Source organism: Lynx rufus, unplaced genomic scaffold (assembly GCF_022079265.1).
Source record: "Lynx rufus isolate CCGP_SWC_20201006 ecotype Redwood Valley unplaced genomic scaffold, mLynRuf1.p SCAF_1, whole genome shotgun sequence".
NCBI lineage: Eukaryota > Metazoa > Chordata > Mammalia > Carnivora > Felidae > Lynx > Lynx rufus.
This window is the reverse complement of record NW_025814823.1, coordinates 108,235,446-108,250,858: the sequence shown is the minus strand read 5'-3', so window position 1 is coordinate 108,250,858 and position 15,413 is coordinate 108,235,446. Positions and strand designations below refer to the sequence as shown.

Here is a 15,413-nt window from a genome sequence, read left to right as displayed (position 1 = left end):
TAGGTTAAGTTTTGGCTCAGGGCATGATCTCAAGGTTTGTTGAGTTCGAGCCCCAGGTCAGGCTCTGTGCTAATAGCTCAGAGCCTGGAGCCTGCTTCAGATTCTGTGTCTTCCTCTCCCTCCGCCCTTCCCCCACTCACACTGTCTCTTTCTGTCTCTGTCTCAAAAATAAACATTTTTAAACGTTTTTTTAAAGCCCTACGCAAGAATAAGCAAGGCATGTTTGAGGAATTAATTTGTAGCTAAAGGCTTATGATAAGGAAAGGGTGAGCTACTCTGAGAGGTTGTCAAATCTGTATTATATAAACAGAATGTGAGTGAGCTTGTATTTCCTGAGTGAGCACAGTTTGTATTTTATTCTGAACAGATGGGGAAGAGTACTTTGAAAAAGCTGTTCTATGAATGAATGAATGCATACTTTAACAACCCTTTATGAGACTCGGTTCACAGTGTATTATTTATATTCACTTTTCTCAATATTATCATTTTGGTTACTTCACAATCCACCTAGAACAATATCAAGTTAAAGCAGGCTATAGTAGGCCTCCAACTATGAATACACTTAAAAATAAACTTAGAGATTTGACTACATATCACTTCAGAAATAATGATCTTATTAATCCAAGATAGGTATTTCATATACAAAATGCTAACATATGAATTCAGGTAGGCCAATGTCAAATTCTAATGAAGACTATGTAATTAGTCTACAAAATAGAACAATTAATTCAAAACTGTAGGCAAACACTTGTTAGTATGTCATCCAGAATCAACTTTACAATAAACTTTTAAAAAACTGTGTCATGTTTCATTTACTTTTTATAATGTCACAGGTTTAGTATGAAAATTTTTATATTTTAATTTCCTATTTAATATGAAAGAAAATATACCAAATCTGATTTATAGATATAATTGCATAGAAGTTAAAATATCCAGCATATACACATTTATATTACATCTGTGTATTACAACAACTACAGATACATACCAACACATACATACCCATACCTCTATGGCCATGAAAATTAAGTTCACATTATGGCAACATGAAAGTCCATCAGACAAGTCAATCGAGTCAAATTACTGCATATTACATAAAAATAGAGAAATGTTTAGACTGGTTTATGGAGAATAATGTATGCCTAATGCATAAAAAGTTATTCATTTAGAAACTTCTAAGTCACCTATTTTAACAATTTATTTAAAGGATTTTTTTTTAATCAACAGGAAATGAGACTTATAACTCAGAAAAAAAAAGGGTTTAAAAATAAATAAATTTTAGGGGCACCTGGCTGGCTTAGTCAGTGGAGCGTGTGACTCTCGGTCTCAGGGTTGTGGATTCGAGCCACACATTGGGTGTAGAGATTATTTTAAAAGATAATCTTCAAAATTAACTAATTAACTGACTTTAAAAAGATTTTTTAAAAATCTTGTCCCAGCATAATGAAATACTTAAAGTTTACATTATCGTTAACTTCCCTCACACTCCCATTTCCTACTTAAATATTAAATTGCAGCTTTAAAAATTCATTTAAATACATTCAAGTATTTTTCACTAAAGAGCACAAATATGTTTATAGATATTATTCAGTAAAATTGTGCACACTAATATAGCTAACTGCTAGCTTACCAAAGAACTACAATAAGGCTACTTACAGTTCTCCCCCCTTTTTCGAGGGGGTGGTAAATAGTGCAATACCAAGAGGACAAGGCATACTCATAAATTTTTGTACAGTGAAAAGCTCTAAAACTATGAGACCTCTTTTTGACCTCTCTACAAAAAAAATTAAGAAATGCTAAGTAAATGTCAGGTAAGCCACATTCTTGATCATAGTTTTCTTTAACAAAAGGAGTTTGGTAATAGACAAGCAACTACATTTTGGCTCCCAATCTCACTTGAACCAATGTCTCTGATAAAAGAAAGGCAAAATATAGCCCAACTTGAAGAACCTAGTAAGTCCATGTAAATCACCAACATTCAGAATTCAAAAAACAGCCCAAAAGAAGTATGCGGCAAGCCAAAAGTAGTTTGTCACCCTACTTCCAAATCAGGCTTTCCTTCTCTTTATTCCATTTACCTTACCCTCTCTGTTCCTTTCCTACCTCCTCTGTCCCTTACCATTTTCCTGTGTATTTTCACTTTCCATACACAAAAAGTGATTTGAACAGTTTTTCCTCTTGTATCTAAATGTCTGCATGTAATTTTTACAGGACTTTATAGTTTTAGGTGAAAAATTTTTAGTCAAAATAGTTTTAGTTATAGAAACATACATAAAAGTTGTTATCAAAGACCTGAATAACAAGTTAAGCGGCCGCTCATTTAGCAAATGTGAATGCTCATCCAGTGCGAGTCATTATACTGAGGATCCTTTAATGAAAAGAAAGCTCTTTCCCCAAGGAAAGAGCAAAACTCTAAAGCAAAACTGTGCTTGGCAGGTTTAACAAAGTTCCAAGGAGGCCTGCGTACCTGGTGTGGAGTAAACCAAGGAGAAACTAGTAGGACATGTCATCAGAGAGGCTGGAGGCACAGATTATGGAGGGCCCTGTAGGCCCTGTTGTATTCTGGCTTTTACTCTGATTAAGGAAAGCCACTGAAGGGTTAAAGATATAAGTAAAATAATCAAACTTTCATTTCAAAAGGATCACTCTGGCTACTGTGTTCAGAAAAGCAGAGAAGCAGCAAAAAGACCAGGAAGGAGACAACTAAAATAAGACAGGCAAGAGATAATGGTGGCTTAGAGAGAGAAGCAGTAGGTGAAGATACCAAGTTATGGTTGTATTCAGACTTACAGTAGATTTTAAGATAAATACAGGACATACTTTCGTTATACATTATTTTGAATCAGAAATGGGAGTATGAGAAAGAGGAGTCAAGAATTTCTATAAGGTTTCAGCCAGAAAAACTGAAAGAAGGAAGGAGTTATCACCTAATAAGACAAGGGAGACTGGAATAGGAATAATCATTGGGGTGGGAGAGCAAGAAGGATGAGGGGTTCAGTTTTGACTTATTAAATGTGGGATATTTACTTGGGAATGTTGACTTGGCAGTTGGGTACACAAGTCTGGAGATTAGGAAAGAGAAGCTGAAGGTAACATTTTTAGTTTGAAATATATGATAATTCTAGCTAGAGGATAGGATGAGATTACAAACACTACATATAAATATAGAAGAGGTTTAAACATAGAGCTCTGGGATACTGCCTTATTTTTTAGAAGTTGGGGCAACAAAACAGAACAAGCAAAAGAAACTGAATATAAGGAGTAGTGTCCCAGAAGCAAAAGGAAAAAAGGTTTCAAAGATAAGAAAATTATCAACCATGTCAAATGCTGCTGCTACTACAACCAAAAGGATTAAGACTGAGAAGTGACTAGGGAATGTATCAGCAAGGAGGTCATTAGGAATCTCAACAAGAGTAGAGTAAAAAAGAAAAAAACCCAAAGGTAATGGATCCAAAAGAGATTGCACTGATGACCACAAAAAACTCATACAGAAAACAACCTGAAGAAAAGTGTGGTGTTGAGGGAGGTTTGTTTGTTTTTTTTAAAGATGGGATATATTTCAGCATATCTCTACACCAACAGGAATGATCCTGTAAAAATGGGAAGCAGTGATGACACAACTCATTGGCAGGCAGGAGACGGTATGAATACGGAGGCAATGCAATGTCCTTGACAGCAGGGGATAGAACCAAGGGCAGAAGAATAGAGGCCATGGTCATAGCATAATACAAAATCCAGACAGTGTAGGTAGAGAGGCAAAACTTTTCTTCTGATTGCTTTCATTTTTAATATACAAGAAGTAATGTCATTAGCTGAAAATGAAAAGAAGTGCTGAAGTTTTCAGGAAAGATGTAAAATGGTCATTGAGGGGAAGTGGGAGAGTGATTCAACCGGGGAAATGTACTACAATTACAGAACTGTGGGCAGCATGAAGGGCCCTCCTTAGGTCTGGTCACTGGTCATGAATTTACCAGGAGACCAGGTCAGCAGTGTTGTTTTCCTCAAGCTACACTCAAGGTGACATACAGGATGGACTAGATGCAGCACTGAATTGGGGGAAGAGAGGCAAACTGTGAGAGGAGTAGAGTGAAGAAGTGCTATAGAGAAATGAGGGTGTACAAAAGGTAGAAACTGTAACACGGACCATGGATTCAAAGCATGGACATGGCAGAAGGGGTACTTGTGACAGTAAAAAAAGGTGGTGGCAGCAATGGGCTATAGGTCCCAGACACAGAAGTACTGTTTAAGTGGGGATAATTTACAGAAGAAGCTGGAAAGGTACAATGTTGGGGTCCTCGTGGAATGCCTGAAACTGAGTCGTATGAAATAACCTTAATAAACTAAGGGCGGGTCTAGTTAAAAAGTTCTAGAATTACTTTAATACTAAACCAAAACCTCTCCTTGGACATAGTGAGCCTGCAGATGAGGCCAACTGGAAGGTGAAGAGAATGTAAAAGAAAAATTGTATCACAAAAATTGTAGGTAGAAGATTCCCAGACATGGAATCCCCAAAAAACCCATTTCCAGCACTTCTGAAGAAAGGGTCCACTTTGAACAACTGCCCAATTCAGAAGGCACCAAAGTCAGATCATAACGGGATGAGCCATGTTAAAATCATACCTTTCCCCCCCAATCCCCTTTCCTCAATGAGCTGGACCCTGGACAGGTGAATTGGACAGCATTTTAAAAAGGTAATGGTAAAATAAGAGACACCTACCAGGACTCCTGCTCCAAAGCAGGCTTCTAGATCTCAAGAAGTTCTGAGCTAGAAAAGCTCTAAATTAAGAGTTTTAACAATGAATATTATACTGAACTGTGCCTTCTAACAACAAAATAAGACTATTACTGACAAAGGAGCACAAGAATTTTTATTATCTAAAAGTGACTAGAAAAGCTATCTGATCTTCCTAAAAGCTCATCCACAGGCAGGGAAATCCTTAATCTACAGGGACAGTTTAAAGGTATAGGGTGAGAGAGTTGTTTTCTGCATAAACTTTATCAAATCCCATCCAATACACATAACAATTCCACAAATATCCATGGGTTCCCGCTATATGTAAGAGCAAAATATACTCAATTGCTCAATATACATAATATACTCAATGCTCAATTGCTTTATTAAGCAAAAAGTGGGAGAATATTAAGCTAAATGAAACAAAATTATTTTACTAAGTTGTTTTACTGAAAGATGCCTATAATAATTCAATCATAAAGATTCAACTGGAAATCTTAGCATGAATTTGTAACTGGGAAAGAGAGAAAATGAAAATATCAGCACTCATGGGTTGGTCATTTTCAAAGACACCTAAATTTAGTATGAAATTATCTAAGGCTTTCTAAGAAAAAGGGAGGTTTGTTTTACTACAATCCATTGTGACTAAAATGCATTTGCAGGTATCTTATGGTGTCTTGATAAAGACAGCTTATTACCAAGTCTTTTGGCTTGCAGTTCAGAACTCCCTTTGGATGGGAGCCTACAACTCTTTCAGCTAAATCCTGCTCTGTTCATTATTTGTTAGTATTATAGAAATGTTCAAGTATTCTTAAGCTTTGAAGTGAGGTACCAGGACACATAAAGTTAATTATTAATATGCTAAATTCCAAGTTTCTCCACATGGTATGCAAAAAACCCAGAATAAATCCCCTCACCTAACTAGGAACTAAGCAAGAAGGATAAGCACACATTTCACATCTTTCTTCTCCAGAATGCACCTAAAACATCACAATCATTTAATATTCAATAAAATGTTAAAATATTTCATGGGAATGGAGATTAAGAACATTGTAACAGATGAATACCAATATGCATTTCCAATTGTGAGAAAAAACTTGATACTTTCTTAATCTATACAAATTCGAGAACAGGTATAATATGCTTTTTATCAGCATCATTTAAAAAAAAATTTTTTTTAGTATTTACTTTTGAAGGAGAGAGACAGAGTGTGAGTGGGGGAGGGGCAGAGAGAGAGAGGGAGAGAGAGACAGAGACACAGAATCTGAAGCAGGCTCTTCAGTGCTGACAGCTCAGAGCCCAACGGGGGGCTGGAACTCACAAACCATGAGATCATGACCTGAGGTGAAGTCAGACGCTCAACCGACTGAGCCACCCCGGCGCCCCTATCAGTATCATTCTTAATCACTATTAATTATATCTGACAAAGGAAACACTTTGTATAGCACTCTCAAGGGTCCCAAAAAAACTTTACAAATCAACAAACTTCCTACTCCCATCCTGAAATAATACACATACCCTGAGAAAGAAAGCATCAACATTTCAAATACTCCAACAATTATAAAATGGTAAGGTTCTGGAATTTATTTAGACTCAAAACACTATAAAATCCTCCCAAGTAGTAATAATACTTTGAAAACACATTATTTTTTTTAAGATATAAAAACCTAGTCATTATGGGTTATTTCTTAAAAAAAAAAAAAAAAAATTAAAATGTCTCAATACTCTTCACTTGATCTTAGCCAAAAGGCCAAGAAGCGATAAAATGTCTCAATACTCTTAACTATCAGGAACTCTGATGAGGAAGTTCGTTTCCAAACAAAATACACCAAGCATTTTTTATTCAACATATCACAGCTTGCATACACTTTCAAAATATTTTTTTCCTTATTAGAGAGGGGGACAAGGGAGGGCGGGGTGGGGAGGGTGTGTGTGGGGAGAAGGGGGGGGATCTCAAGCAGGCTCCACACCAGTGCAAAGCCCTATTGGAAGCTCAATCCCATGACTCTGGGATCCTGACCTAAGCCCAAATCAAGAGACACTCACCTGGCTGGGCCACCCAGGCACCCCTTGTTTACACTTTTTTTAAACATCACTATTAGCATCCACTGTTAGGTTTCTTATCAGCACCAGACTATCAGCAGTATATTGTCAAAGTAACTCTTCCTACTAGAAACATACATTTAAAGAAAAACTATCATAACCCTCTACAACTAAAAATTAAGGAATTACTTTCCATATTACTCCCAAGCACAGCGACAAAAAGTAGCCAATAAATCTAAAAATCTGAAAGTTCTATATGAAGGTACGTATTTTTTCCAACAATGTGTAATGTAAGGTGTTAACAAGTCAAAAGGGTCCACCTAAAATGAAATGTTATCTATAAAAAAATTATTATCCTACATTATTTTGTAATAATCTAAACTGACTTTGGAACACATCAATTTGGCCTTCTGATGAGGCCAAATAAAATAAGCACTGTTTTGGAGCACCCGAGTGGCTCAGTCAGTTAGGCACCCGACTTTGGCTCAGGTCATGATCTCACAGCTCATGGGTTAGAGCCCCCCCCCGCCCCCCCCCGCCCCCCCCCCCCGCCCCCAAGTCCAGCTCTGTGCTGACAGCTCAGAGCCAGGAGCCTGCTTCGGATTCTGTGTCCCCCTCTCTCTCTGCCCCTCCCCTGCTCACACTCTGTCTCTGTCTCTCAGAAATAAACATTAACAAAATTTTTTTACATAAGCACTGGTTTTTTTAATCCTATGTATAAGACAAAAAGAGGCAATGCAACCTTACATTCAGAATAAATTCAATACTACAAATAGCATTCTCTTTTTTAGTAATCAGTTTCATCACGGTCGCAATACTAGATAGAAAAGCCTAAACATGGAACCATGAATTATTACTAATAGTCCTTCCCTTTTCAGCATGATCAAGTCAATATTGCATTTATTTGCAAATGGTGGCTACAAGGTCAAATCAAACTTCTGAATAGGTGCTTTACTGAAAACATTTCTTGTAGAAAAGGAATCCACTGTTTTTCCTTGGAGATTTTTAAAAATAGAAAATGCTGTATAGCAAAGATTACTTACAGAAAACAACCACAAGTACATTACTCTTCAATAAATACACTGTACCAAATTTATCCAGTGGGGAAGAAGGAGAAAATAAAAATACTAGGGTGTTAAATGTCTTCCTCCCTTCATTTTAAAATGTAGATTGCTTTTATTAAACAGACAATATGGAAAATCATTGTCTCAGCTCCATGAAGTTACTTATTAACCATTAAACAGAATGTTAGGGATCTACACTTCCTGCACTCCACCTGCCATCTTTCCCAACTTTAAGTAGGCAGCAGGGGTACAAGACAGTCCCAACTTGCAACATCGATCATGAGGAAAGAACTTCACGCTCAGGTTAAAGCCATAATTGTGGGTTTCGTTTGCTTCTAGAAACTCAGCAACCAACTCAGGTGCTAGTACATAATGGGTGCTTAATGAATACCGGTTGAATAGGGTTTGATTGGTGCAACATTAGTTTTCCTTTCCCCCTAACTTTAGAGTTCCCTCTAGATCAAAAAGCAACTTAAGACCAGGCCACCACGGTCCCCCACAAAGCCCATAAACTTCATTTATTCGTAAGGAAAGAGAATGTGGGGGGGGGGGTCTCAAAAAAACAAAATGCAATCCACTTCTTTAATTTCTTTGCTCTTTCAGAAGAAAATCTTGTTTAAAAACAAGAAATAGCACTTGTTTTTAAATAACAGAAAATGTCTACCAACTTCCCTCAAAATGAAAACTTCCACATTTCAACCATATTTTCTACACTTGCAACATGGAAAACTGATTATCAACACTATATATATGCGTTGGGTAAAAGCAAGAAACACGAATATAAAGAAAAACTACATGTTGTCTGCCAACGGTTTTTCCTCGAGTCAAGAGGGTTGTATACCTAAATTTTACTAGCTCTGAAATCAGTTTCGAGGTTTCAAGATTCGCTCATTCATTCAAATACTTTACTGAGCACCTACTATAAGCCAGGCACCTTAACAAAATGTGTCAATTCTGTGAACTGAACCTCAGCACCAAATTCCCGTACAGAAGCTTATCATCTACGGTTACAGCAGCTAAAGAGAAATCCCAATGTTGTTTCAAGTACACATGAAGTCAGGCCATCGGGGCTCCTTTTCAGCTATGAATGCGGCATCAGCGAGCCGCTACCTACCACACCCGTTACCAAAAATCACAACTAAAGCAGCAAGCGCTCGGTAAGACAACCTGTAAGAGTAACACGAGCTTCTCCGAGGAGGTGGTCAGTGAGGGCTTTCTCTCCGGGGCCCAAAGAGAACCGCGGCGAGACACGCGGGCTGAACGCGCCGCACGCCTCAGGCGAGAGTCGGGGCTCCGGAGGCTGGGGGGGCTCCCCGCCCCCCCCAACTCTCACCTGGAAGACCCCGACCTTCTCCGCCCACCCCCTCGCGCCTTCCTCCTGACTCCCAGACCTGCAAAGTTGGGGGGGAGGGGGGGGTCTTTTCATTTCCATTTTACATCAGGCGGGCGGTTGGCTCCCTCAGCCGCCCGCCTGTCGTGAATTTTGAACTGAGCATGTAACCATTTCTCAGAAGGAAAGGGAAGAAAAACCAAAGGCAGGGTCCGCAGGAAGACCTCGCCCAGACCTGAAAATGGAGCCGCAGGCTCAGCCCACAGCCCGCAGCGCGCGGGGGGTAGGGCCGGGCCGCGCTCCCCACCGAGCCCGTGGCGACGGGGGTTCGAGGCTGCGGGCCCCCGCCCAGGAGGCCGCGAGGGCGAGGGGTGGGGGCCGGCGCTCGCCCCGGACCGGCGCTGCACTCACCGTCGCCTTTGTCTCTGCCGCCCGCTCCGGCCGCAGCCGCTCTCGGTGCCGGCTCCGCGGCTCCTGCCACCCCCACGCCCGCAGCTGCGCTCCCCGGCGCGCTCGCCGCTTCCTGGCCCCTCCCTCCCCGCCCAGGCTCGCGAGCGGGCGGAGCGAGAGGCGGCGCGCGCTCCGAGGAGCGAGGGAAGACTGCGCCGCCGCGCAGCTGCCGCCGCGCCGGCCCCACCCCTTGCCCCGCCTGGGCGTTGGACTCAGCCCGCGACCCCCACGACGCGCAGCGCCAGCAGCTGCGCGCGTTGGGAAGCCCCTTCCAAAGAGAGACAAGGGCCGAGAGCGGGGGCTGGAGCCCGCGCGGGAAAGGACGTGCCGGAAGATGGCGACCAGGTCTGGGTGGGAGCGGACGACAGCCCCTCCTCGCCCTGCGCCGGGGGACTGGCAACGGTGGCTCGCGCCCCCTCCCTGGACCGCGCGGAGGGGAGGTGCCTGCACTCGAAGTGCGACCGCGAGCGCTGCCAGGCTGGCCGGGATCGGCGCTGAGCCTTGGCACCGCGTGTCGGTTGGAAGTGTTCGAGAGACAGATACCCCGAAATCAAATCCCTGGACCACAGCTTTTTCTTAACGTCGGAATCGTTGAATCTGTCATCAACTAACTGGCTTTTACGGCCTAGAACTTCCACCTGACATTTGAAAAGTGTGAACGTACTCGTGTCCTGGATCTCTGAGTCTTATTTAGCTGTACATTTTATATACCCCAGAAATCAGACACACCTAAGAGTGCCCATCTAGCAGCCAACATTCCACCAAAATGACTACAATAACTTTTCAGGCCTACCGCACTTGGAATATCCTATAATACACACGTCTTCTCCACCTAGATGGATTATATTCGTGCAATATTAGTGGGTTTTTTTCTAAATGTATAATTCTCCCTTGCTCAAAAAGCAGTTCAAGACCTAGCCACGGTCCTTCTAGCTAGTTGCTCCGAACAAATACTTTGTGGAGTCCTTGGCTCCTTTCCTTCTCTCATCTTCACCTCCAAGCCTTCGAGCAGCCTGCTAGTTGTACCCTCAAAATGAATCAGAATTAGACTGCTCATCACCTGCATTATTTCCATTTTCTCTTGTCTGGATCATACTTCAGTGGCCTGCTAAATGGTCTCCCTGCCCACCATTCACTCAGTCCCTTGTCAGAACAACAACCAGAATAAAGAATACTCTCTTGGGATGCCCGTGTGGCTCAGTGGGTTAAGCATACCACTTTGGCTCAGGTCCTGATCTTGGAATTTGTGACTTCCAGCCCCGCACTAGGCTCTCTGCTGTCCACGTGGAGCCTGCTTTGGATCTTCTGTCACCCCCCCCCGCCCCGCCCACTCCCTGCCCCTCCCATGTTTGTTCTCTCTCTCTCTCTCTCTCTCTCTCTCTCTCTCAAAAATAAATAAACACTTCAAAAAAGAATACTCTCTTAAAAGTCAGCTCCTGGCTTATCTGGTCAAAATCTTCCAGTAGCTCTCTTTCACTGTCCGTAAAAGCTAAGGTCTTTATGGCGACCTACAAAGCCCTTGGTTTGCCTTTGCCCCTCACCTCTCCCACTCCAGCTCCAACCACCCTCCATCCTTTGTTGCTTAAATGTTCCTGACAGACTACTACTTAGGGCCTTTGCGAGAGTCATTCCTTCTGCTGGGAACATTTTTCCTGTGTCTACTTTCCCTCTTTTAACTCCTTGCTCAAATCTCACCCTGTGATGCTTAGCCTGACCATGCTATTTAAAATTGCAACCACCCCAGGGTGCCTGTGTGGCACCCTGTGTGGCAACCACTCAGGCCATGACCATGGGTTTTGTGAGTTTGAGCCCTGCATGGGGCCATGTGCTGAGAGCTCAGAGCCTAGAGCCTGCTTCACATTCTGTACCTCCCTCTCTCTCTCTGCCCCTCCCCTGCTAGCACTCTCTCTCTCTCTAAAATAAATAAATGTTAAAAAATAAAATATATTGCAACTTCCCCAACCCCAACTCTCATTCCTTCCTAACTTGCTCTTTTTCTTTTCTTTCCATGACAGTTTATTTTTTATTTTTAATATATTTTTAAGTGTATTTATTTATTTTGAGAGAGAGAGAGTGAGCAGGGAAGGGGCAGAGAGAGAGGGAGAGAGAGAATCCCAAACAGGTTCTTGCTGTCAGCACAGAGCCCAATGCCAGGCTCAACTCACAAAGGATGAGATCATGACCTGAGCCGAACCCAAGAGTGCAATGTTCAACCGAATGAGCCACACAGGTGCGCTGTATGATTATCTTTTAAAGTCCATCTTCTCCAATACAAGATGAAATTTTGTTTTGTTCAGCTGATGTATTCCACTGCCTAAAGTAAGTGAAAAAAAAGATTTTTAAATCCCGAAATGATAAAAAGCGCAAAGAAAAAAAAATAACCCAGTTTTTTTTAAACTTGCTCTTGTCCCAATTTCTCAGTTAACCATAGATCCTTATCTACATTATAATTTAAGCATTTTTTTTGTAGTTACCTGAGTGCAGTGAAAACTTGCCATTTAATGCAGTTTTTCTACCCACTGATATACTGGTATCCTATTTCACTAAGTAGGAATAACTTGTTACGCTACAGAAAGCTTTCTGGCCTGAAATTCAAAGGCATATTAATTCTAAAAATTTCCCAGGACAAAAAACCCAGGAAATTCCTCTAACTGCATGTGAATCTATAATTATCTCAAAAATTTTTTAAAATGTGGGATGCTAGGGGCGCCTGGGTGGCTCAGTCAGTTAAGCGTCTGCCTTCGGCGCAGGTCGTGATCTCACGGTTCGTGAATTTGAGCCCCCACATCGGGCTCTGCGCTGACAGCTCAGAGCCTGGAGCCTGCTTTGGATTCTGTCTCCCTCTCTCTCTGCCCCTCTCCTGCTCACATTCTGTCTCTCTCTGTCTCAAAAATAAACATTAAAAAAAATTTATTTTAATGTGGGATGCTAAAAAAACACAAAAAACAGAAAATTCCTGAATTATAGCAAATGTAGGTGTTTTTTTTTTTTGAACTTTGTTTATTTAAGTAATCTCTATACCCCATGTGGGGCTCAAACTCATAACCCTAAGATCAAAAGTCCCATGCTCTTCCAACTGGGTCAGCCAGGTACCCCACAAATGTAATCATTTTGTGTGAATGTCTTAAATAGTAACATTTCTTATCATTTATTCATAAAGGTTAATATTCATTATGTAAACATTCATTTTCAAGTTTCCCATATTATGTTTATAACACATCACATGCAATTGATTACCCTGATAATATCCAATTTCAGTTGCTACAGCTATTCATACACCCCTCTTGTCAATAGAAAAAGAAAATCAATTAAGAATACAATTCTTAAAAGATACCTTCTGTATGAAAGTCTGTGTGTGTAATTATCTGGTATTATATTTATAGCATATCCTCTGTATGTATTTATCTCTTATGATTTAAAACAATTTAAAGCTACAATTATCCTTATAGTTTAGCTTTTTTTTATAGAATTAAATGGACACCTTTTGTTTAAAAACCACTGATAATGTGTTTCATCAATGTCAAAACATGGCTTGTAATTACAATAATACTAAATAATTTTATTAGAGTTAATATTATGATGCATCTCTACTGTCCTTAAAATTGTTACCAAGTAAAATCTTACTCCAAAGAACAGGTAGAAAATAGACACTGTTCATGCTTTATCTATATAACATACACTGAAAACTCTGCTAAAATAAACCCAACCATTGTACTACAACAGTTTTGTTGTAGTACGAACTATTTTGCATACTTAATAGTTCATAGAAAAGAAAATGACCTCAACAAAACTAACAGTATATTTGTGCCATAACAAATGGAAACGTTAATGCAAAGAACAGCAAGAATGTGTTTGTCTATCACTACTCATGACCTCACAGCTGCCACATTGACTTGTTTCTGCAGTCTGTAATTAGTTAAATACCTTTAAACATGTAAACACATGAAGTTTTTCTAAAAGTATGGTATTAATATTTTTAAATTACTTTCCAAAATTTGATACCAGCTATTTCTCACATATAGGAGACTACAGTCTACACTGCACTATATTACTACTACACTATCGTCTACACTCTAGTCTGTGGTTCAACCTCTACTACAAAATAAGCTGGATGACCCTGAGCAAGGTTCTTAATCTTTCTAAACTCATCCTTTCTTCTAATTTAATGAGACCATAGTAGTACTTACCTCCAAGAATCGCTGTGAGAAATCCATGAGAGAACTCAACCAAAGTTCTTAGCCTTGGGCCTTACACATGCCAAGTGCTGGTAAATGCTAGCTATTATCATTACGCAAGCATATAATTAAGCTCATTGCCCTATATTTTTATACTGAGAAAATGGCTCATAATTGGCACCAAATGGGATGGTTTGAGTTCTACATCAAGATAGTATAATATGCAATTAAATGAAAATTATTAAAGAGGCACTCACATTTCTTCTACCACCACTATGTGCCAGGTACAGTGCTTGATAACAAAGGAAGCTAAGAGAAATAAGGCTCAGACTTAGAACAGCTTTACGGTTCAATGACATACAGTAAGCAAATAACTACTTTCAAAGTAGTATAACCATACTTCCTGGTTTGTCAGGAACACCTTTTATCCTGGCTTACTAGTTATTTGTGCCTCCTTTCATTCTCAATGTGTCCAAGTTTGGACAATAAATTATGTGGTCACCTCTAACTAGAAGTATGTATGATGACACGCTCAGAATACAGGAAAGGAACCATCGGTTGTGTGTAAAGCTCTAAAGACTTACATTGCTCCTTGAAAGAAACATTTGAATTGGCCAAGTGGACCAAATGAAGGGGGAGAGATAGAAGGAAGATCTCATTTTTATTACTCCAAGTCAAAACCACAGAGCGTTTGCATACTTGTTAATAAACTTAGTAAATTCCCTTGACCAGTGTTAACATCGATTAGTTTGGTGATTTCATATTTTTTTCCTAAAGACATAACAGAACTACTCCAAGACACAAACAATATTCACATATTCATTTCTTGATACAATAAATAGCTATTATGTACCCATGGTCTGTCTTTGATGTGATAGAAGATACAAAAAAATTGTATAAGACACAGCTAAGCTGCATAAGATCTAGTAGCAAACACCAAATATCTTAGCTAATAGTCAACAAGATAATGAGACACAGAGCACATGAAGTGGGACTTGGGGAGACTGAGAAAAATTGGGAACCACCTGGAACTTACTGAGAAAAGGGAACCTTACCAATTCAGAGAAGGATCATAATCCATGGCCCTTTCTGTGACTGAAGCAGCCAAAGGTAGAAGAACCTGAGACAAACTTGGCTTCACACTTTTACCCAGAGCTGCTCCTTGCTGATCATCAAACCACAAATATTCATTGAATGCCTGCTGTTTGCCAGGTAGCATACCAAGTGCTGTGGGAAAACTTAGTCTAAAGCATGGTCTTTGTCCTTAATGAAATGTCACACAGCAACATTTGAATAATTAGACACAGTACCCTTATGAATGTAGTTGAGGAGATCACTGAGGTCTGTATTGTCAGAAAAGGTTTCTTAGAGGGAAGGAATTCAAGGTGGGTCTCTGGGAAAGAGGGAGTCATATCAGTGTTTTCTAAACTGTGGATTGCATACCTCTGGTGGTATGAGGTATGATTTTAGGTGATATGCTTAACAGCAGCAGGGATGGAGGGGGTGAGAACGGGGAGAGGTAGTATGGGGCACATGCATCTTCAACACAGCCTGAGATGTACAGTTGACCCTTGAACAACGTGGGGGTTAGAGGCATACTTGAAAATCCACATTTAACT

The 15,413-nt window shown here is 40.4% G+C and overlaps 1 protein-coding gene and 1 pseudogene across 5 annotated transcripts in view; both read right to left on the bottom strand.

The window, feature by feature from the left end:
• The window catches only part of CDC42SE2 (CDC42 small effector 2), a 188,871-nt gene that overhangs the window by 167,962 nt on the left and 5,496 nt on the right, over positions 1–15,413 (bottom strand). The window contains exon 1 of one of the 5 annotated variants that reach the window (XM_047084323.1): positions 9,581–9,675. The exons of the other annotated variants lie outside the window; for them this stretch is intronic. The gene's annotated coding sequence lies outside the window, so the exon portion shown is untranslated. Of the gene's footprint in view, positions 1–9,580; positions 9,676–15,413 lie in introns of those variants that run through there. 5 annotated transcript variants of the gene reach the window in all.
• Positions 6,409–6,494, bottom strand: LOC124523782 (uncharacterized; annotated as a pseudogene).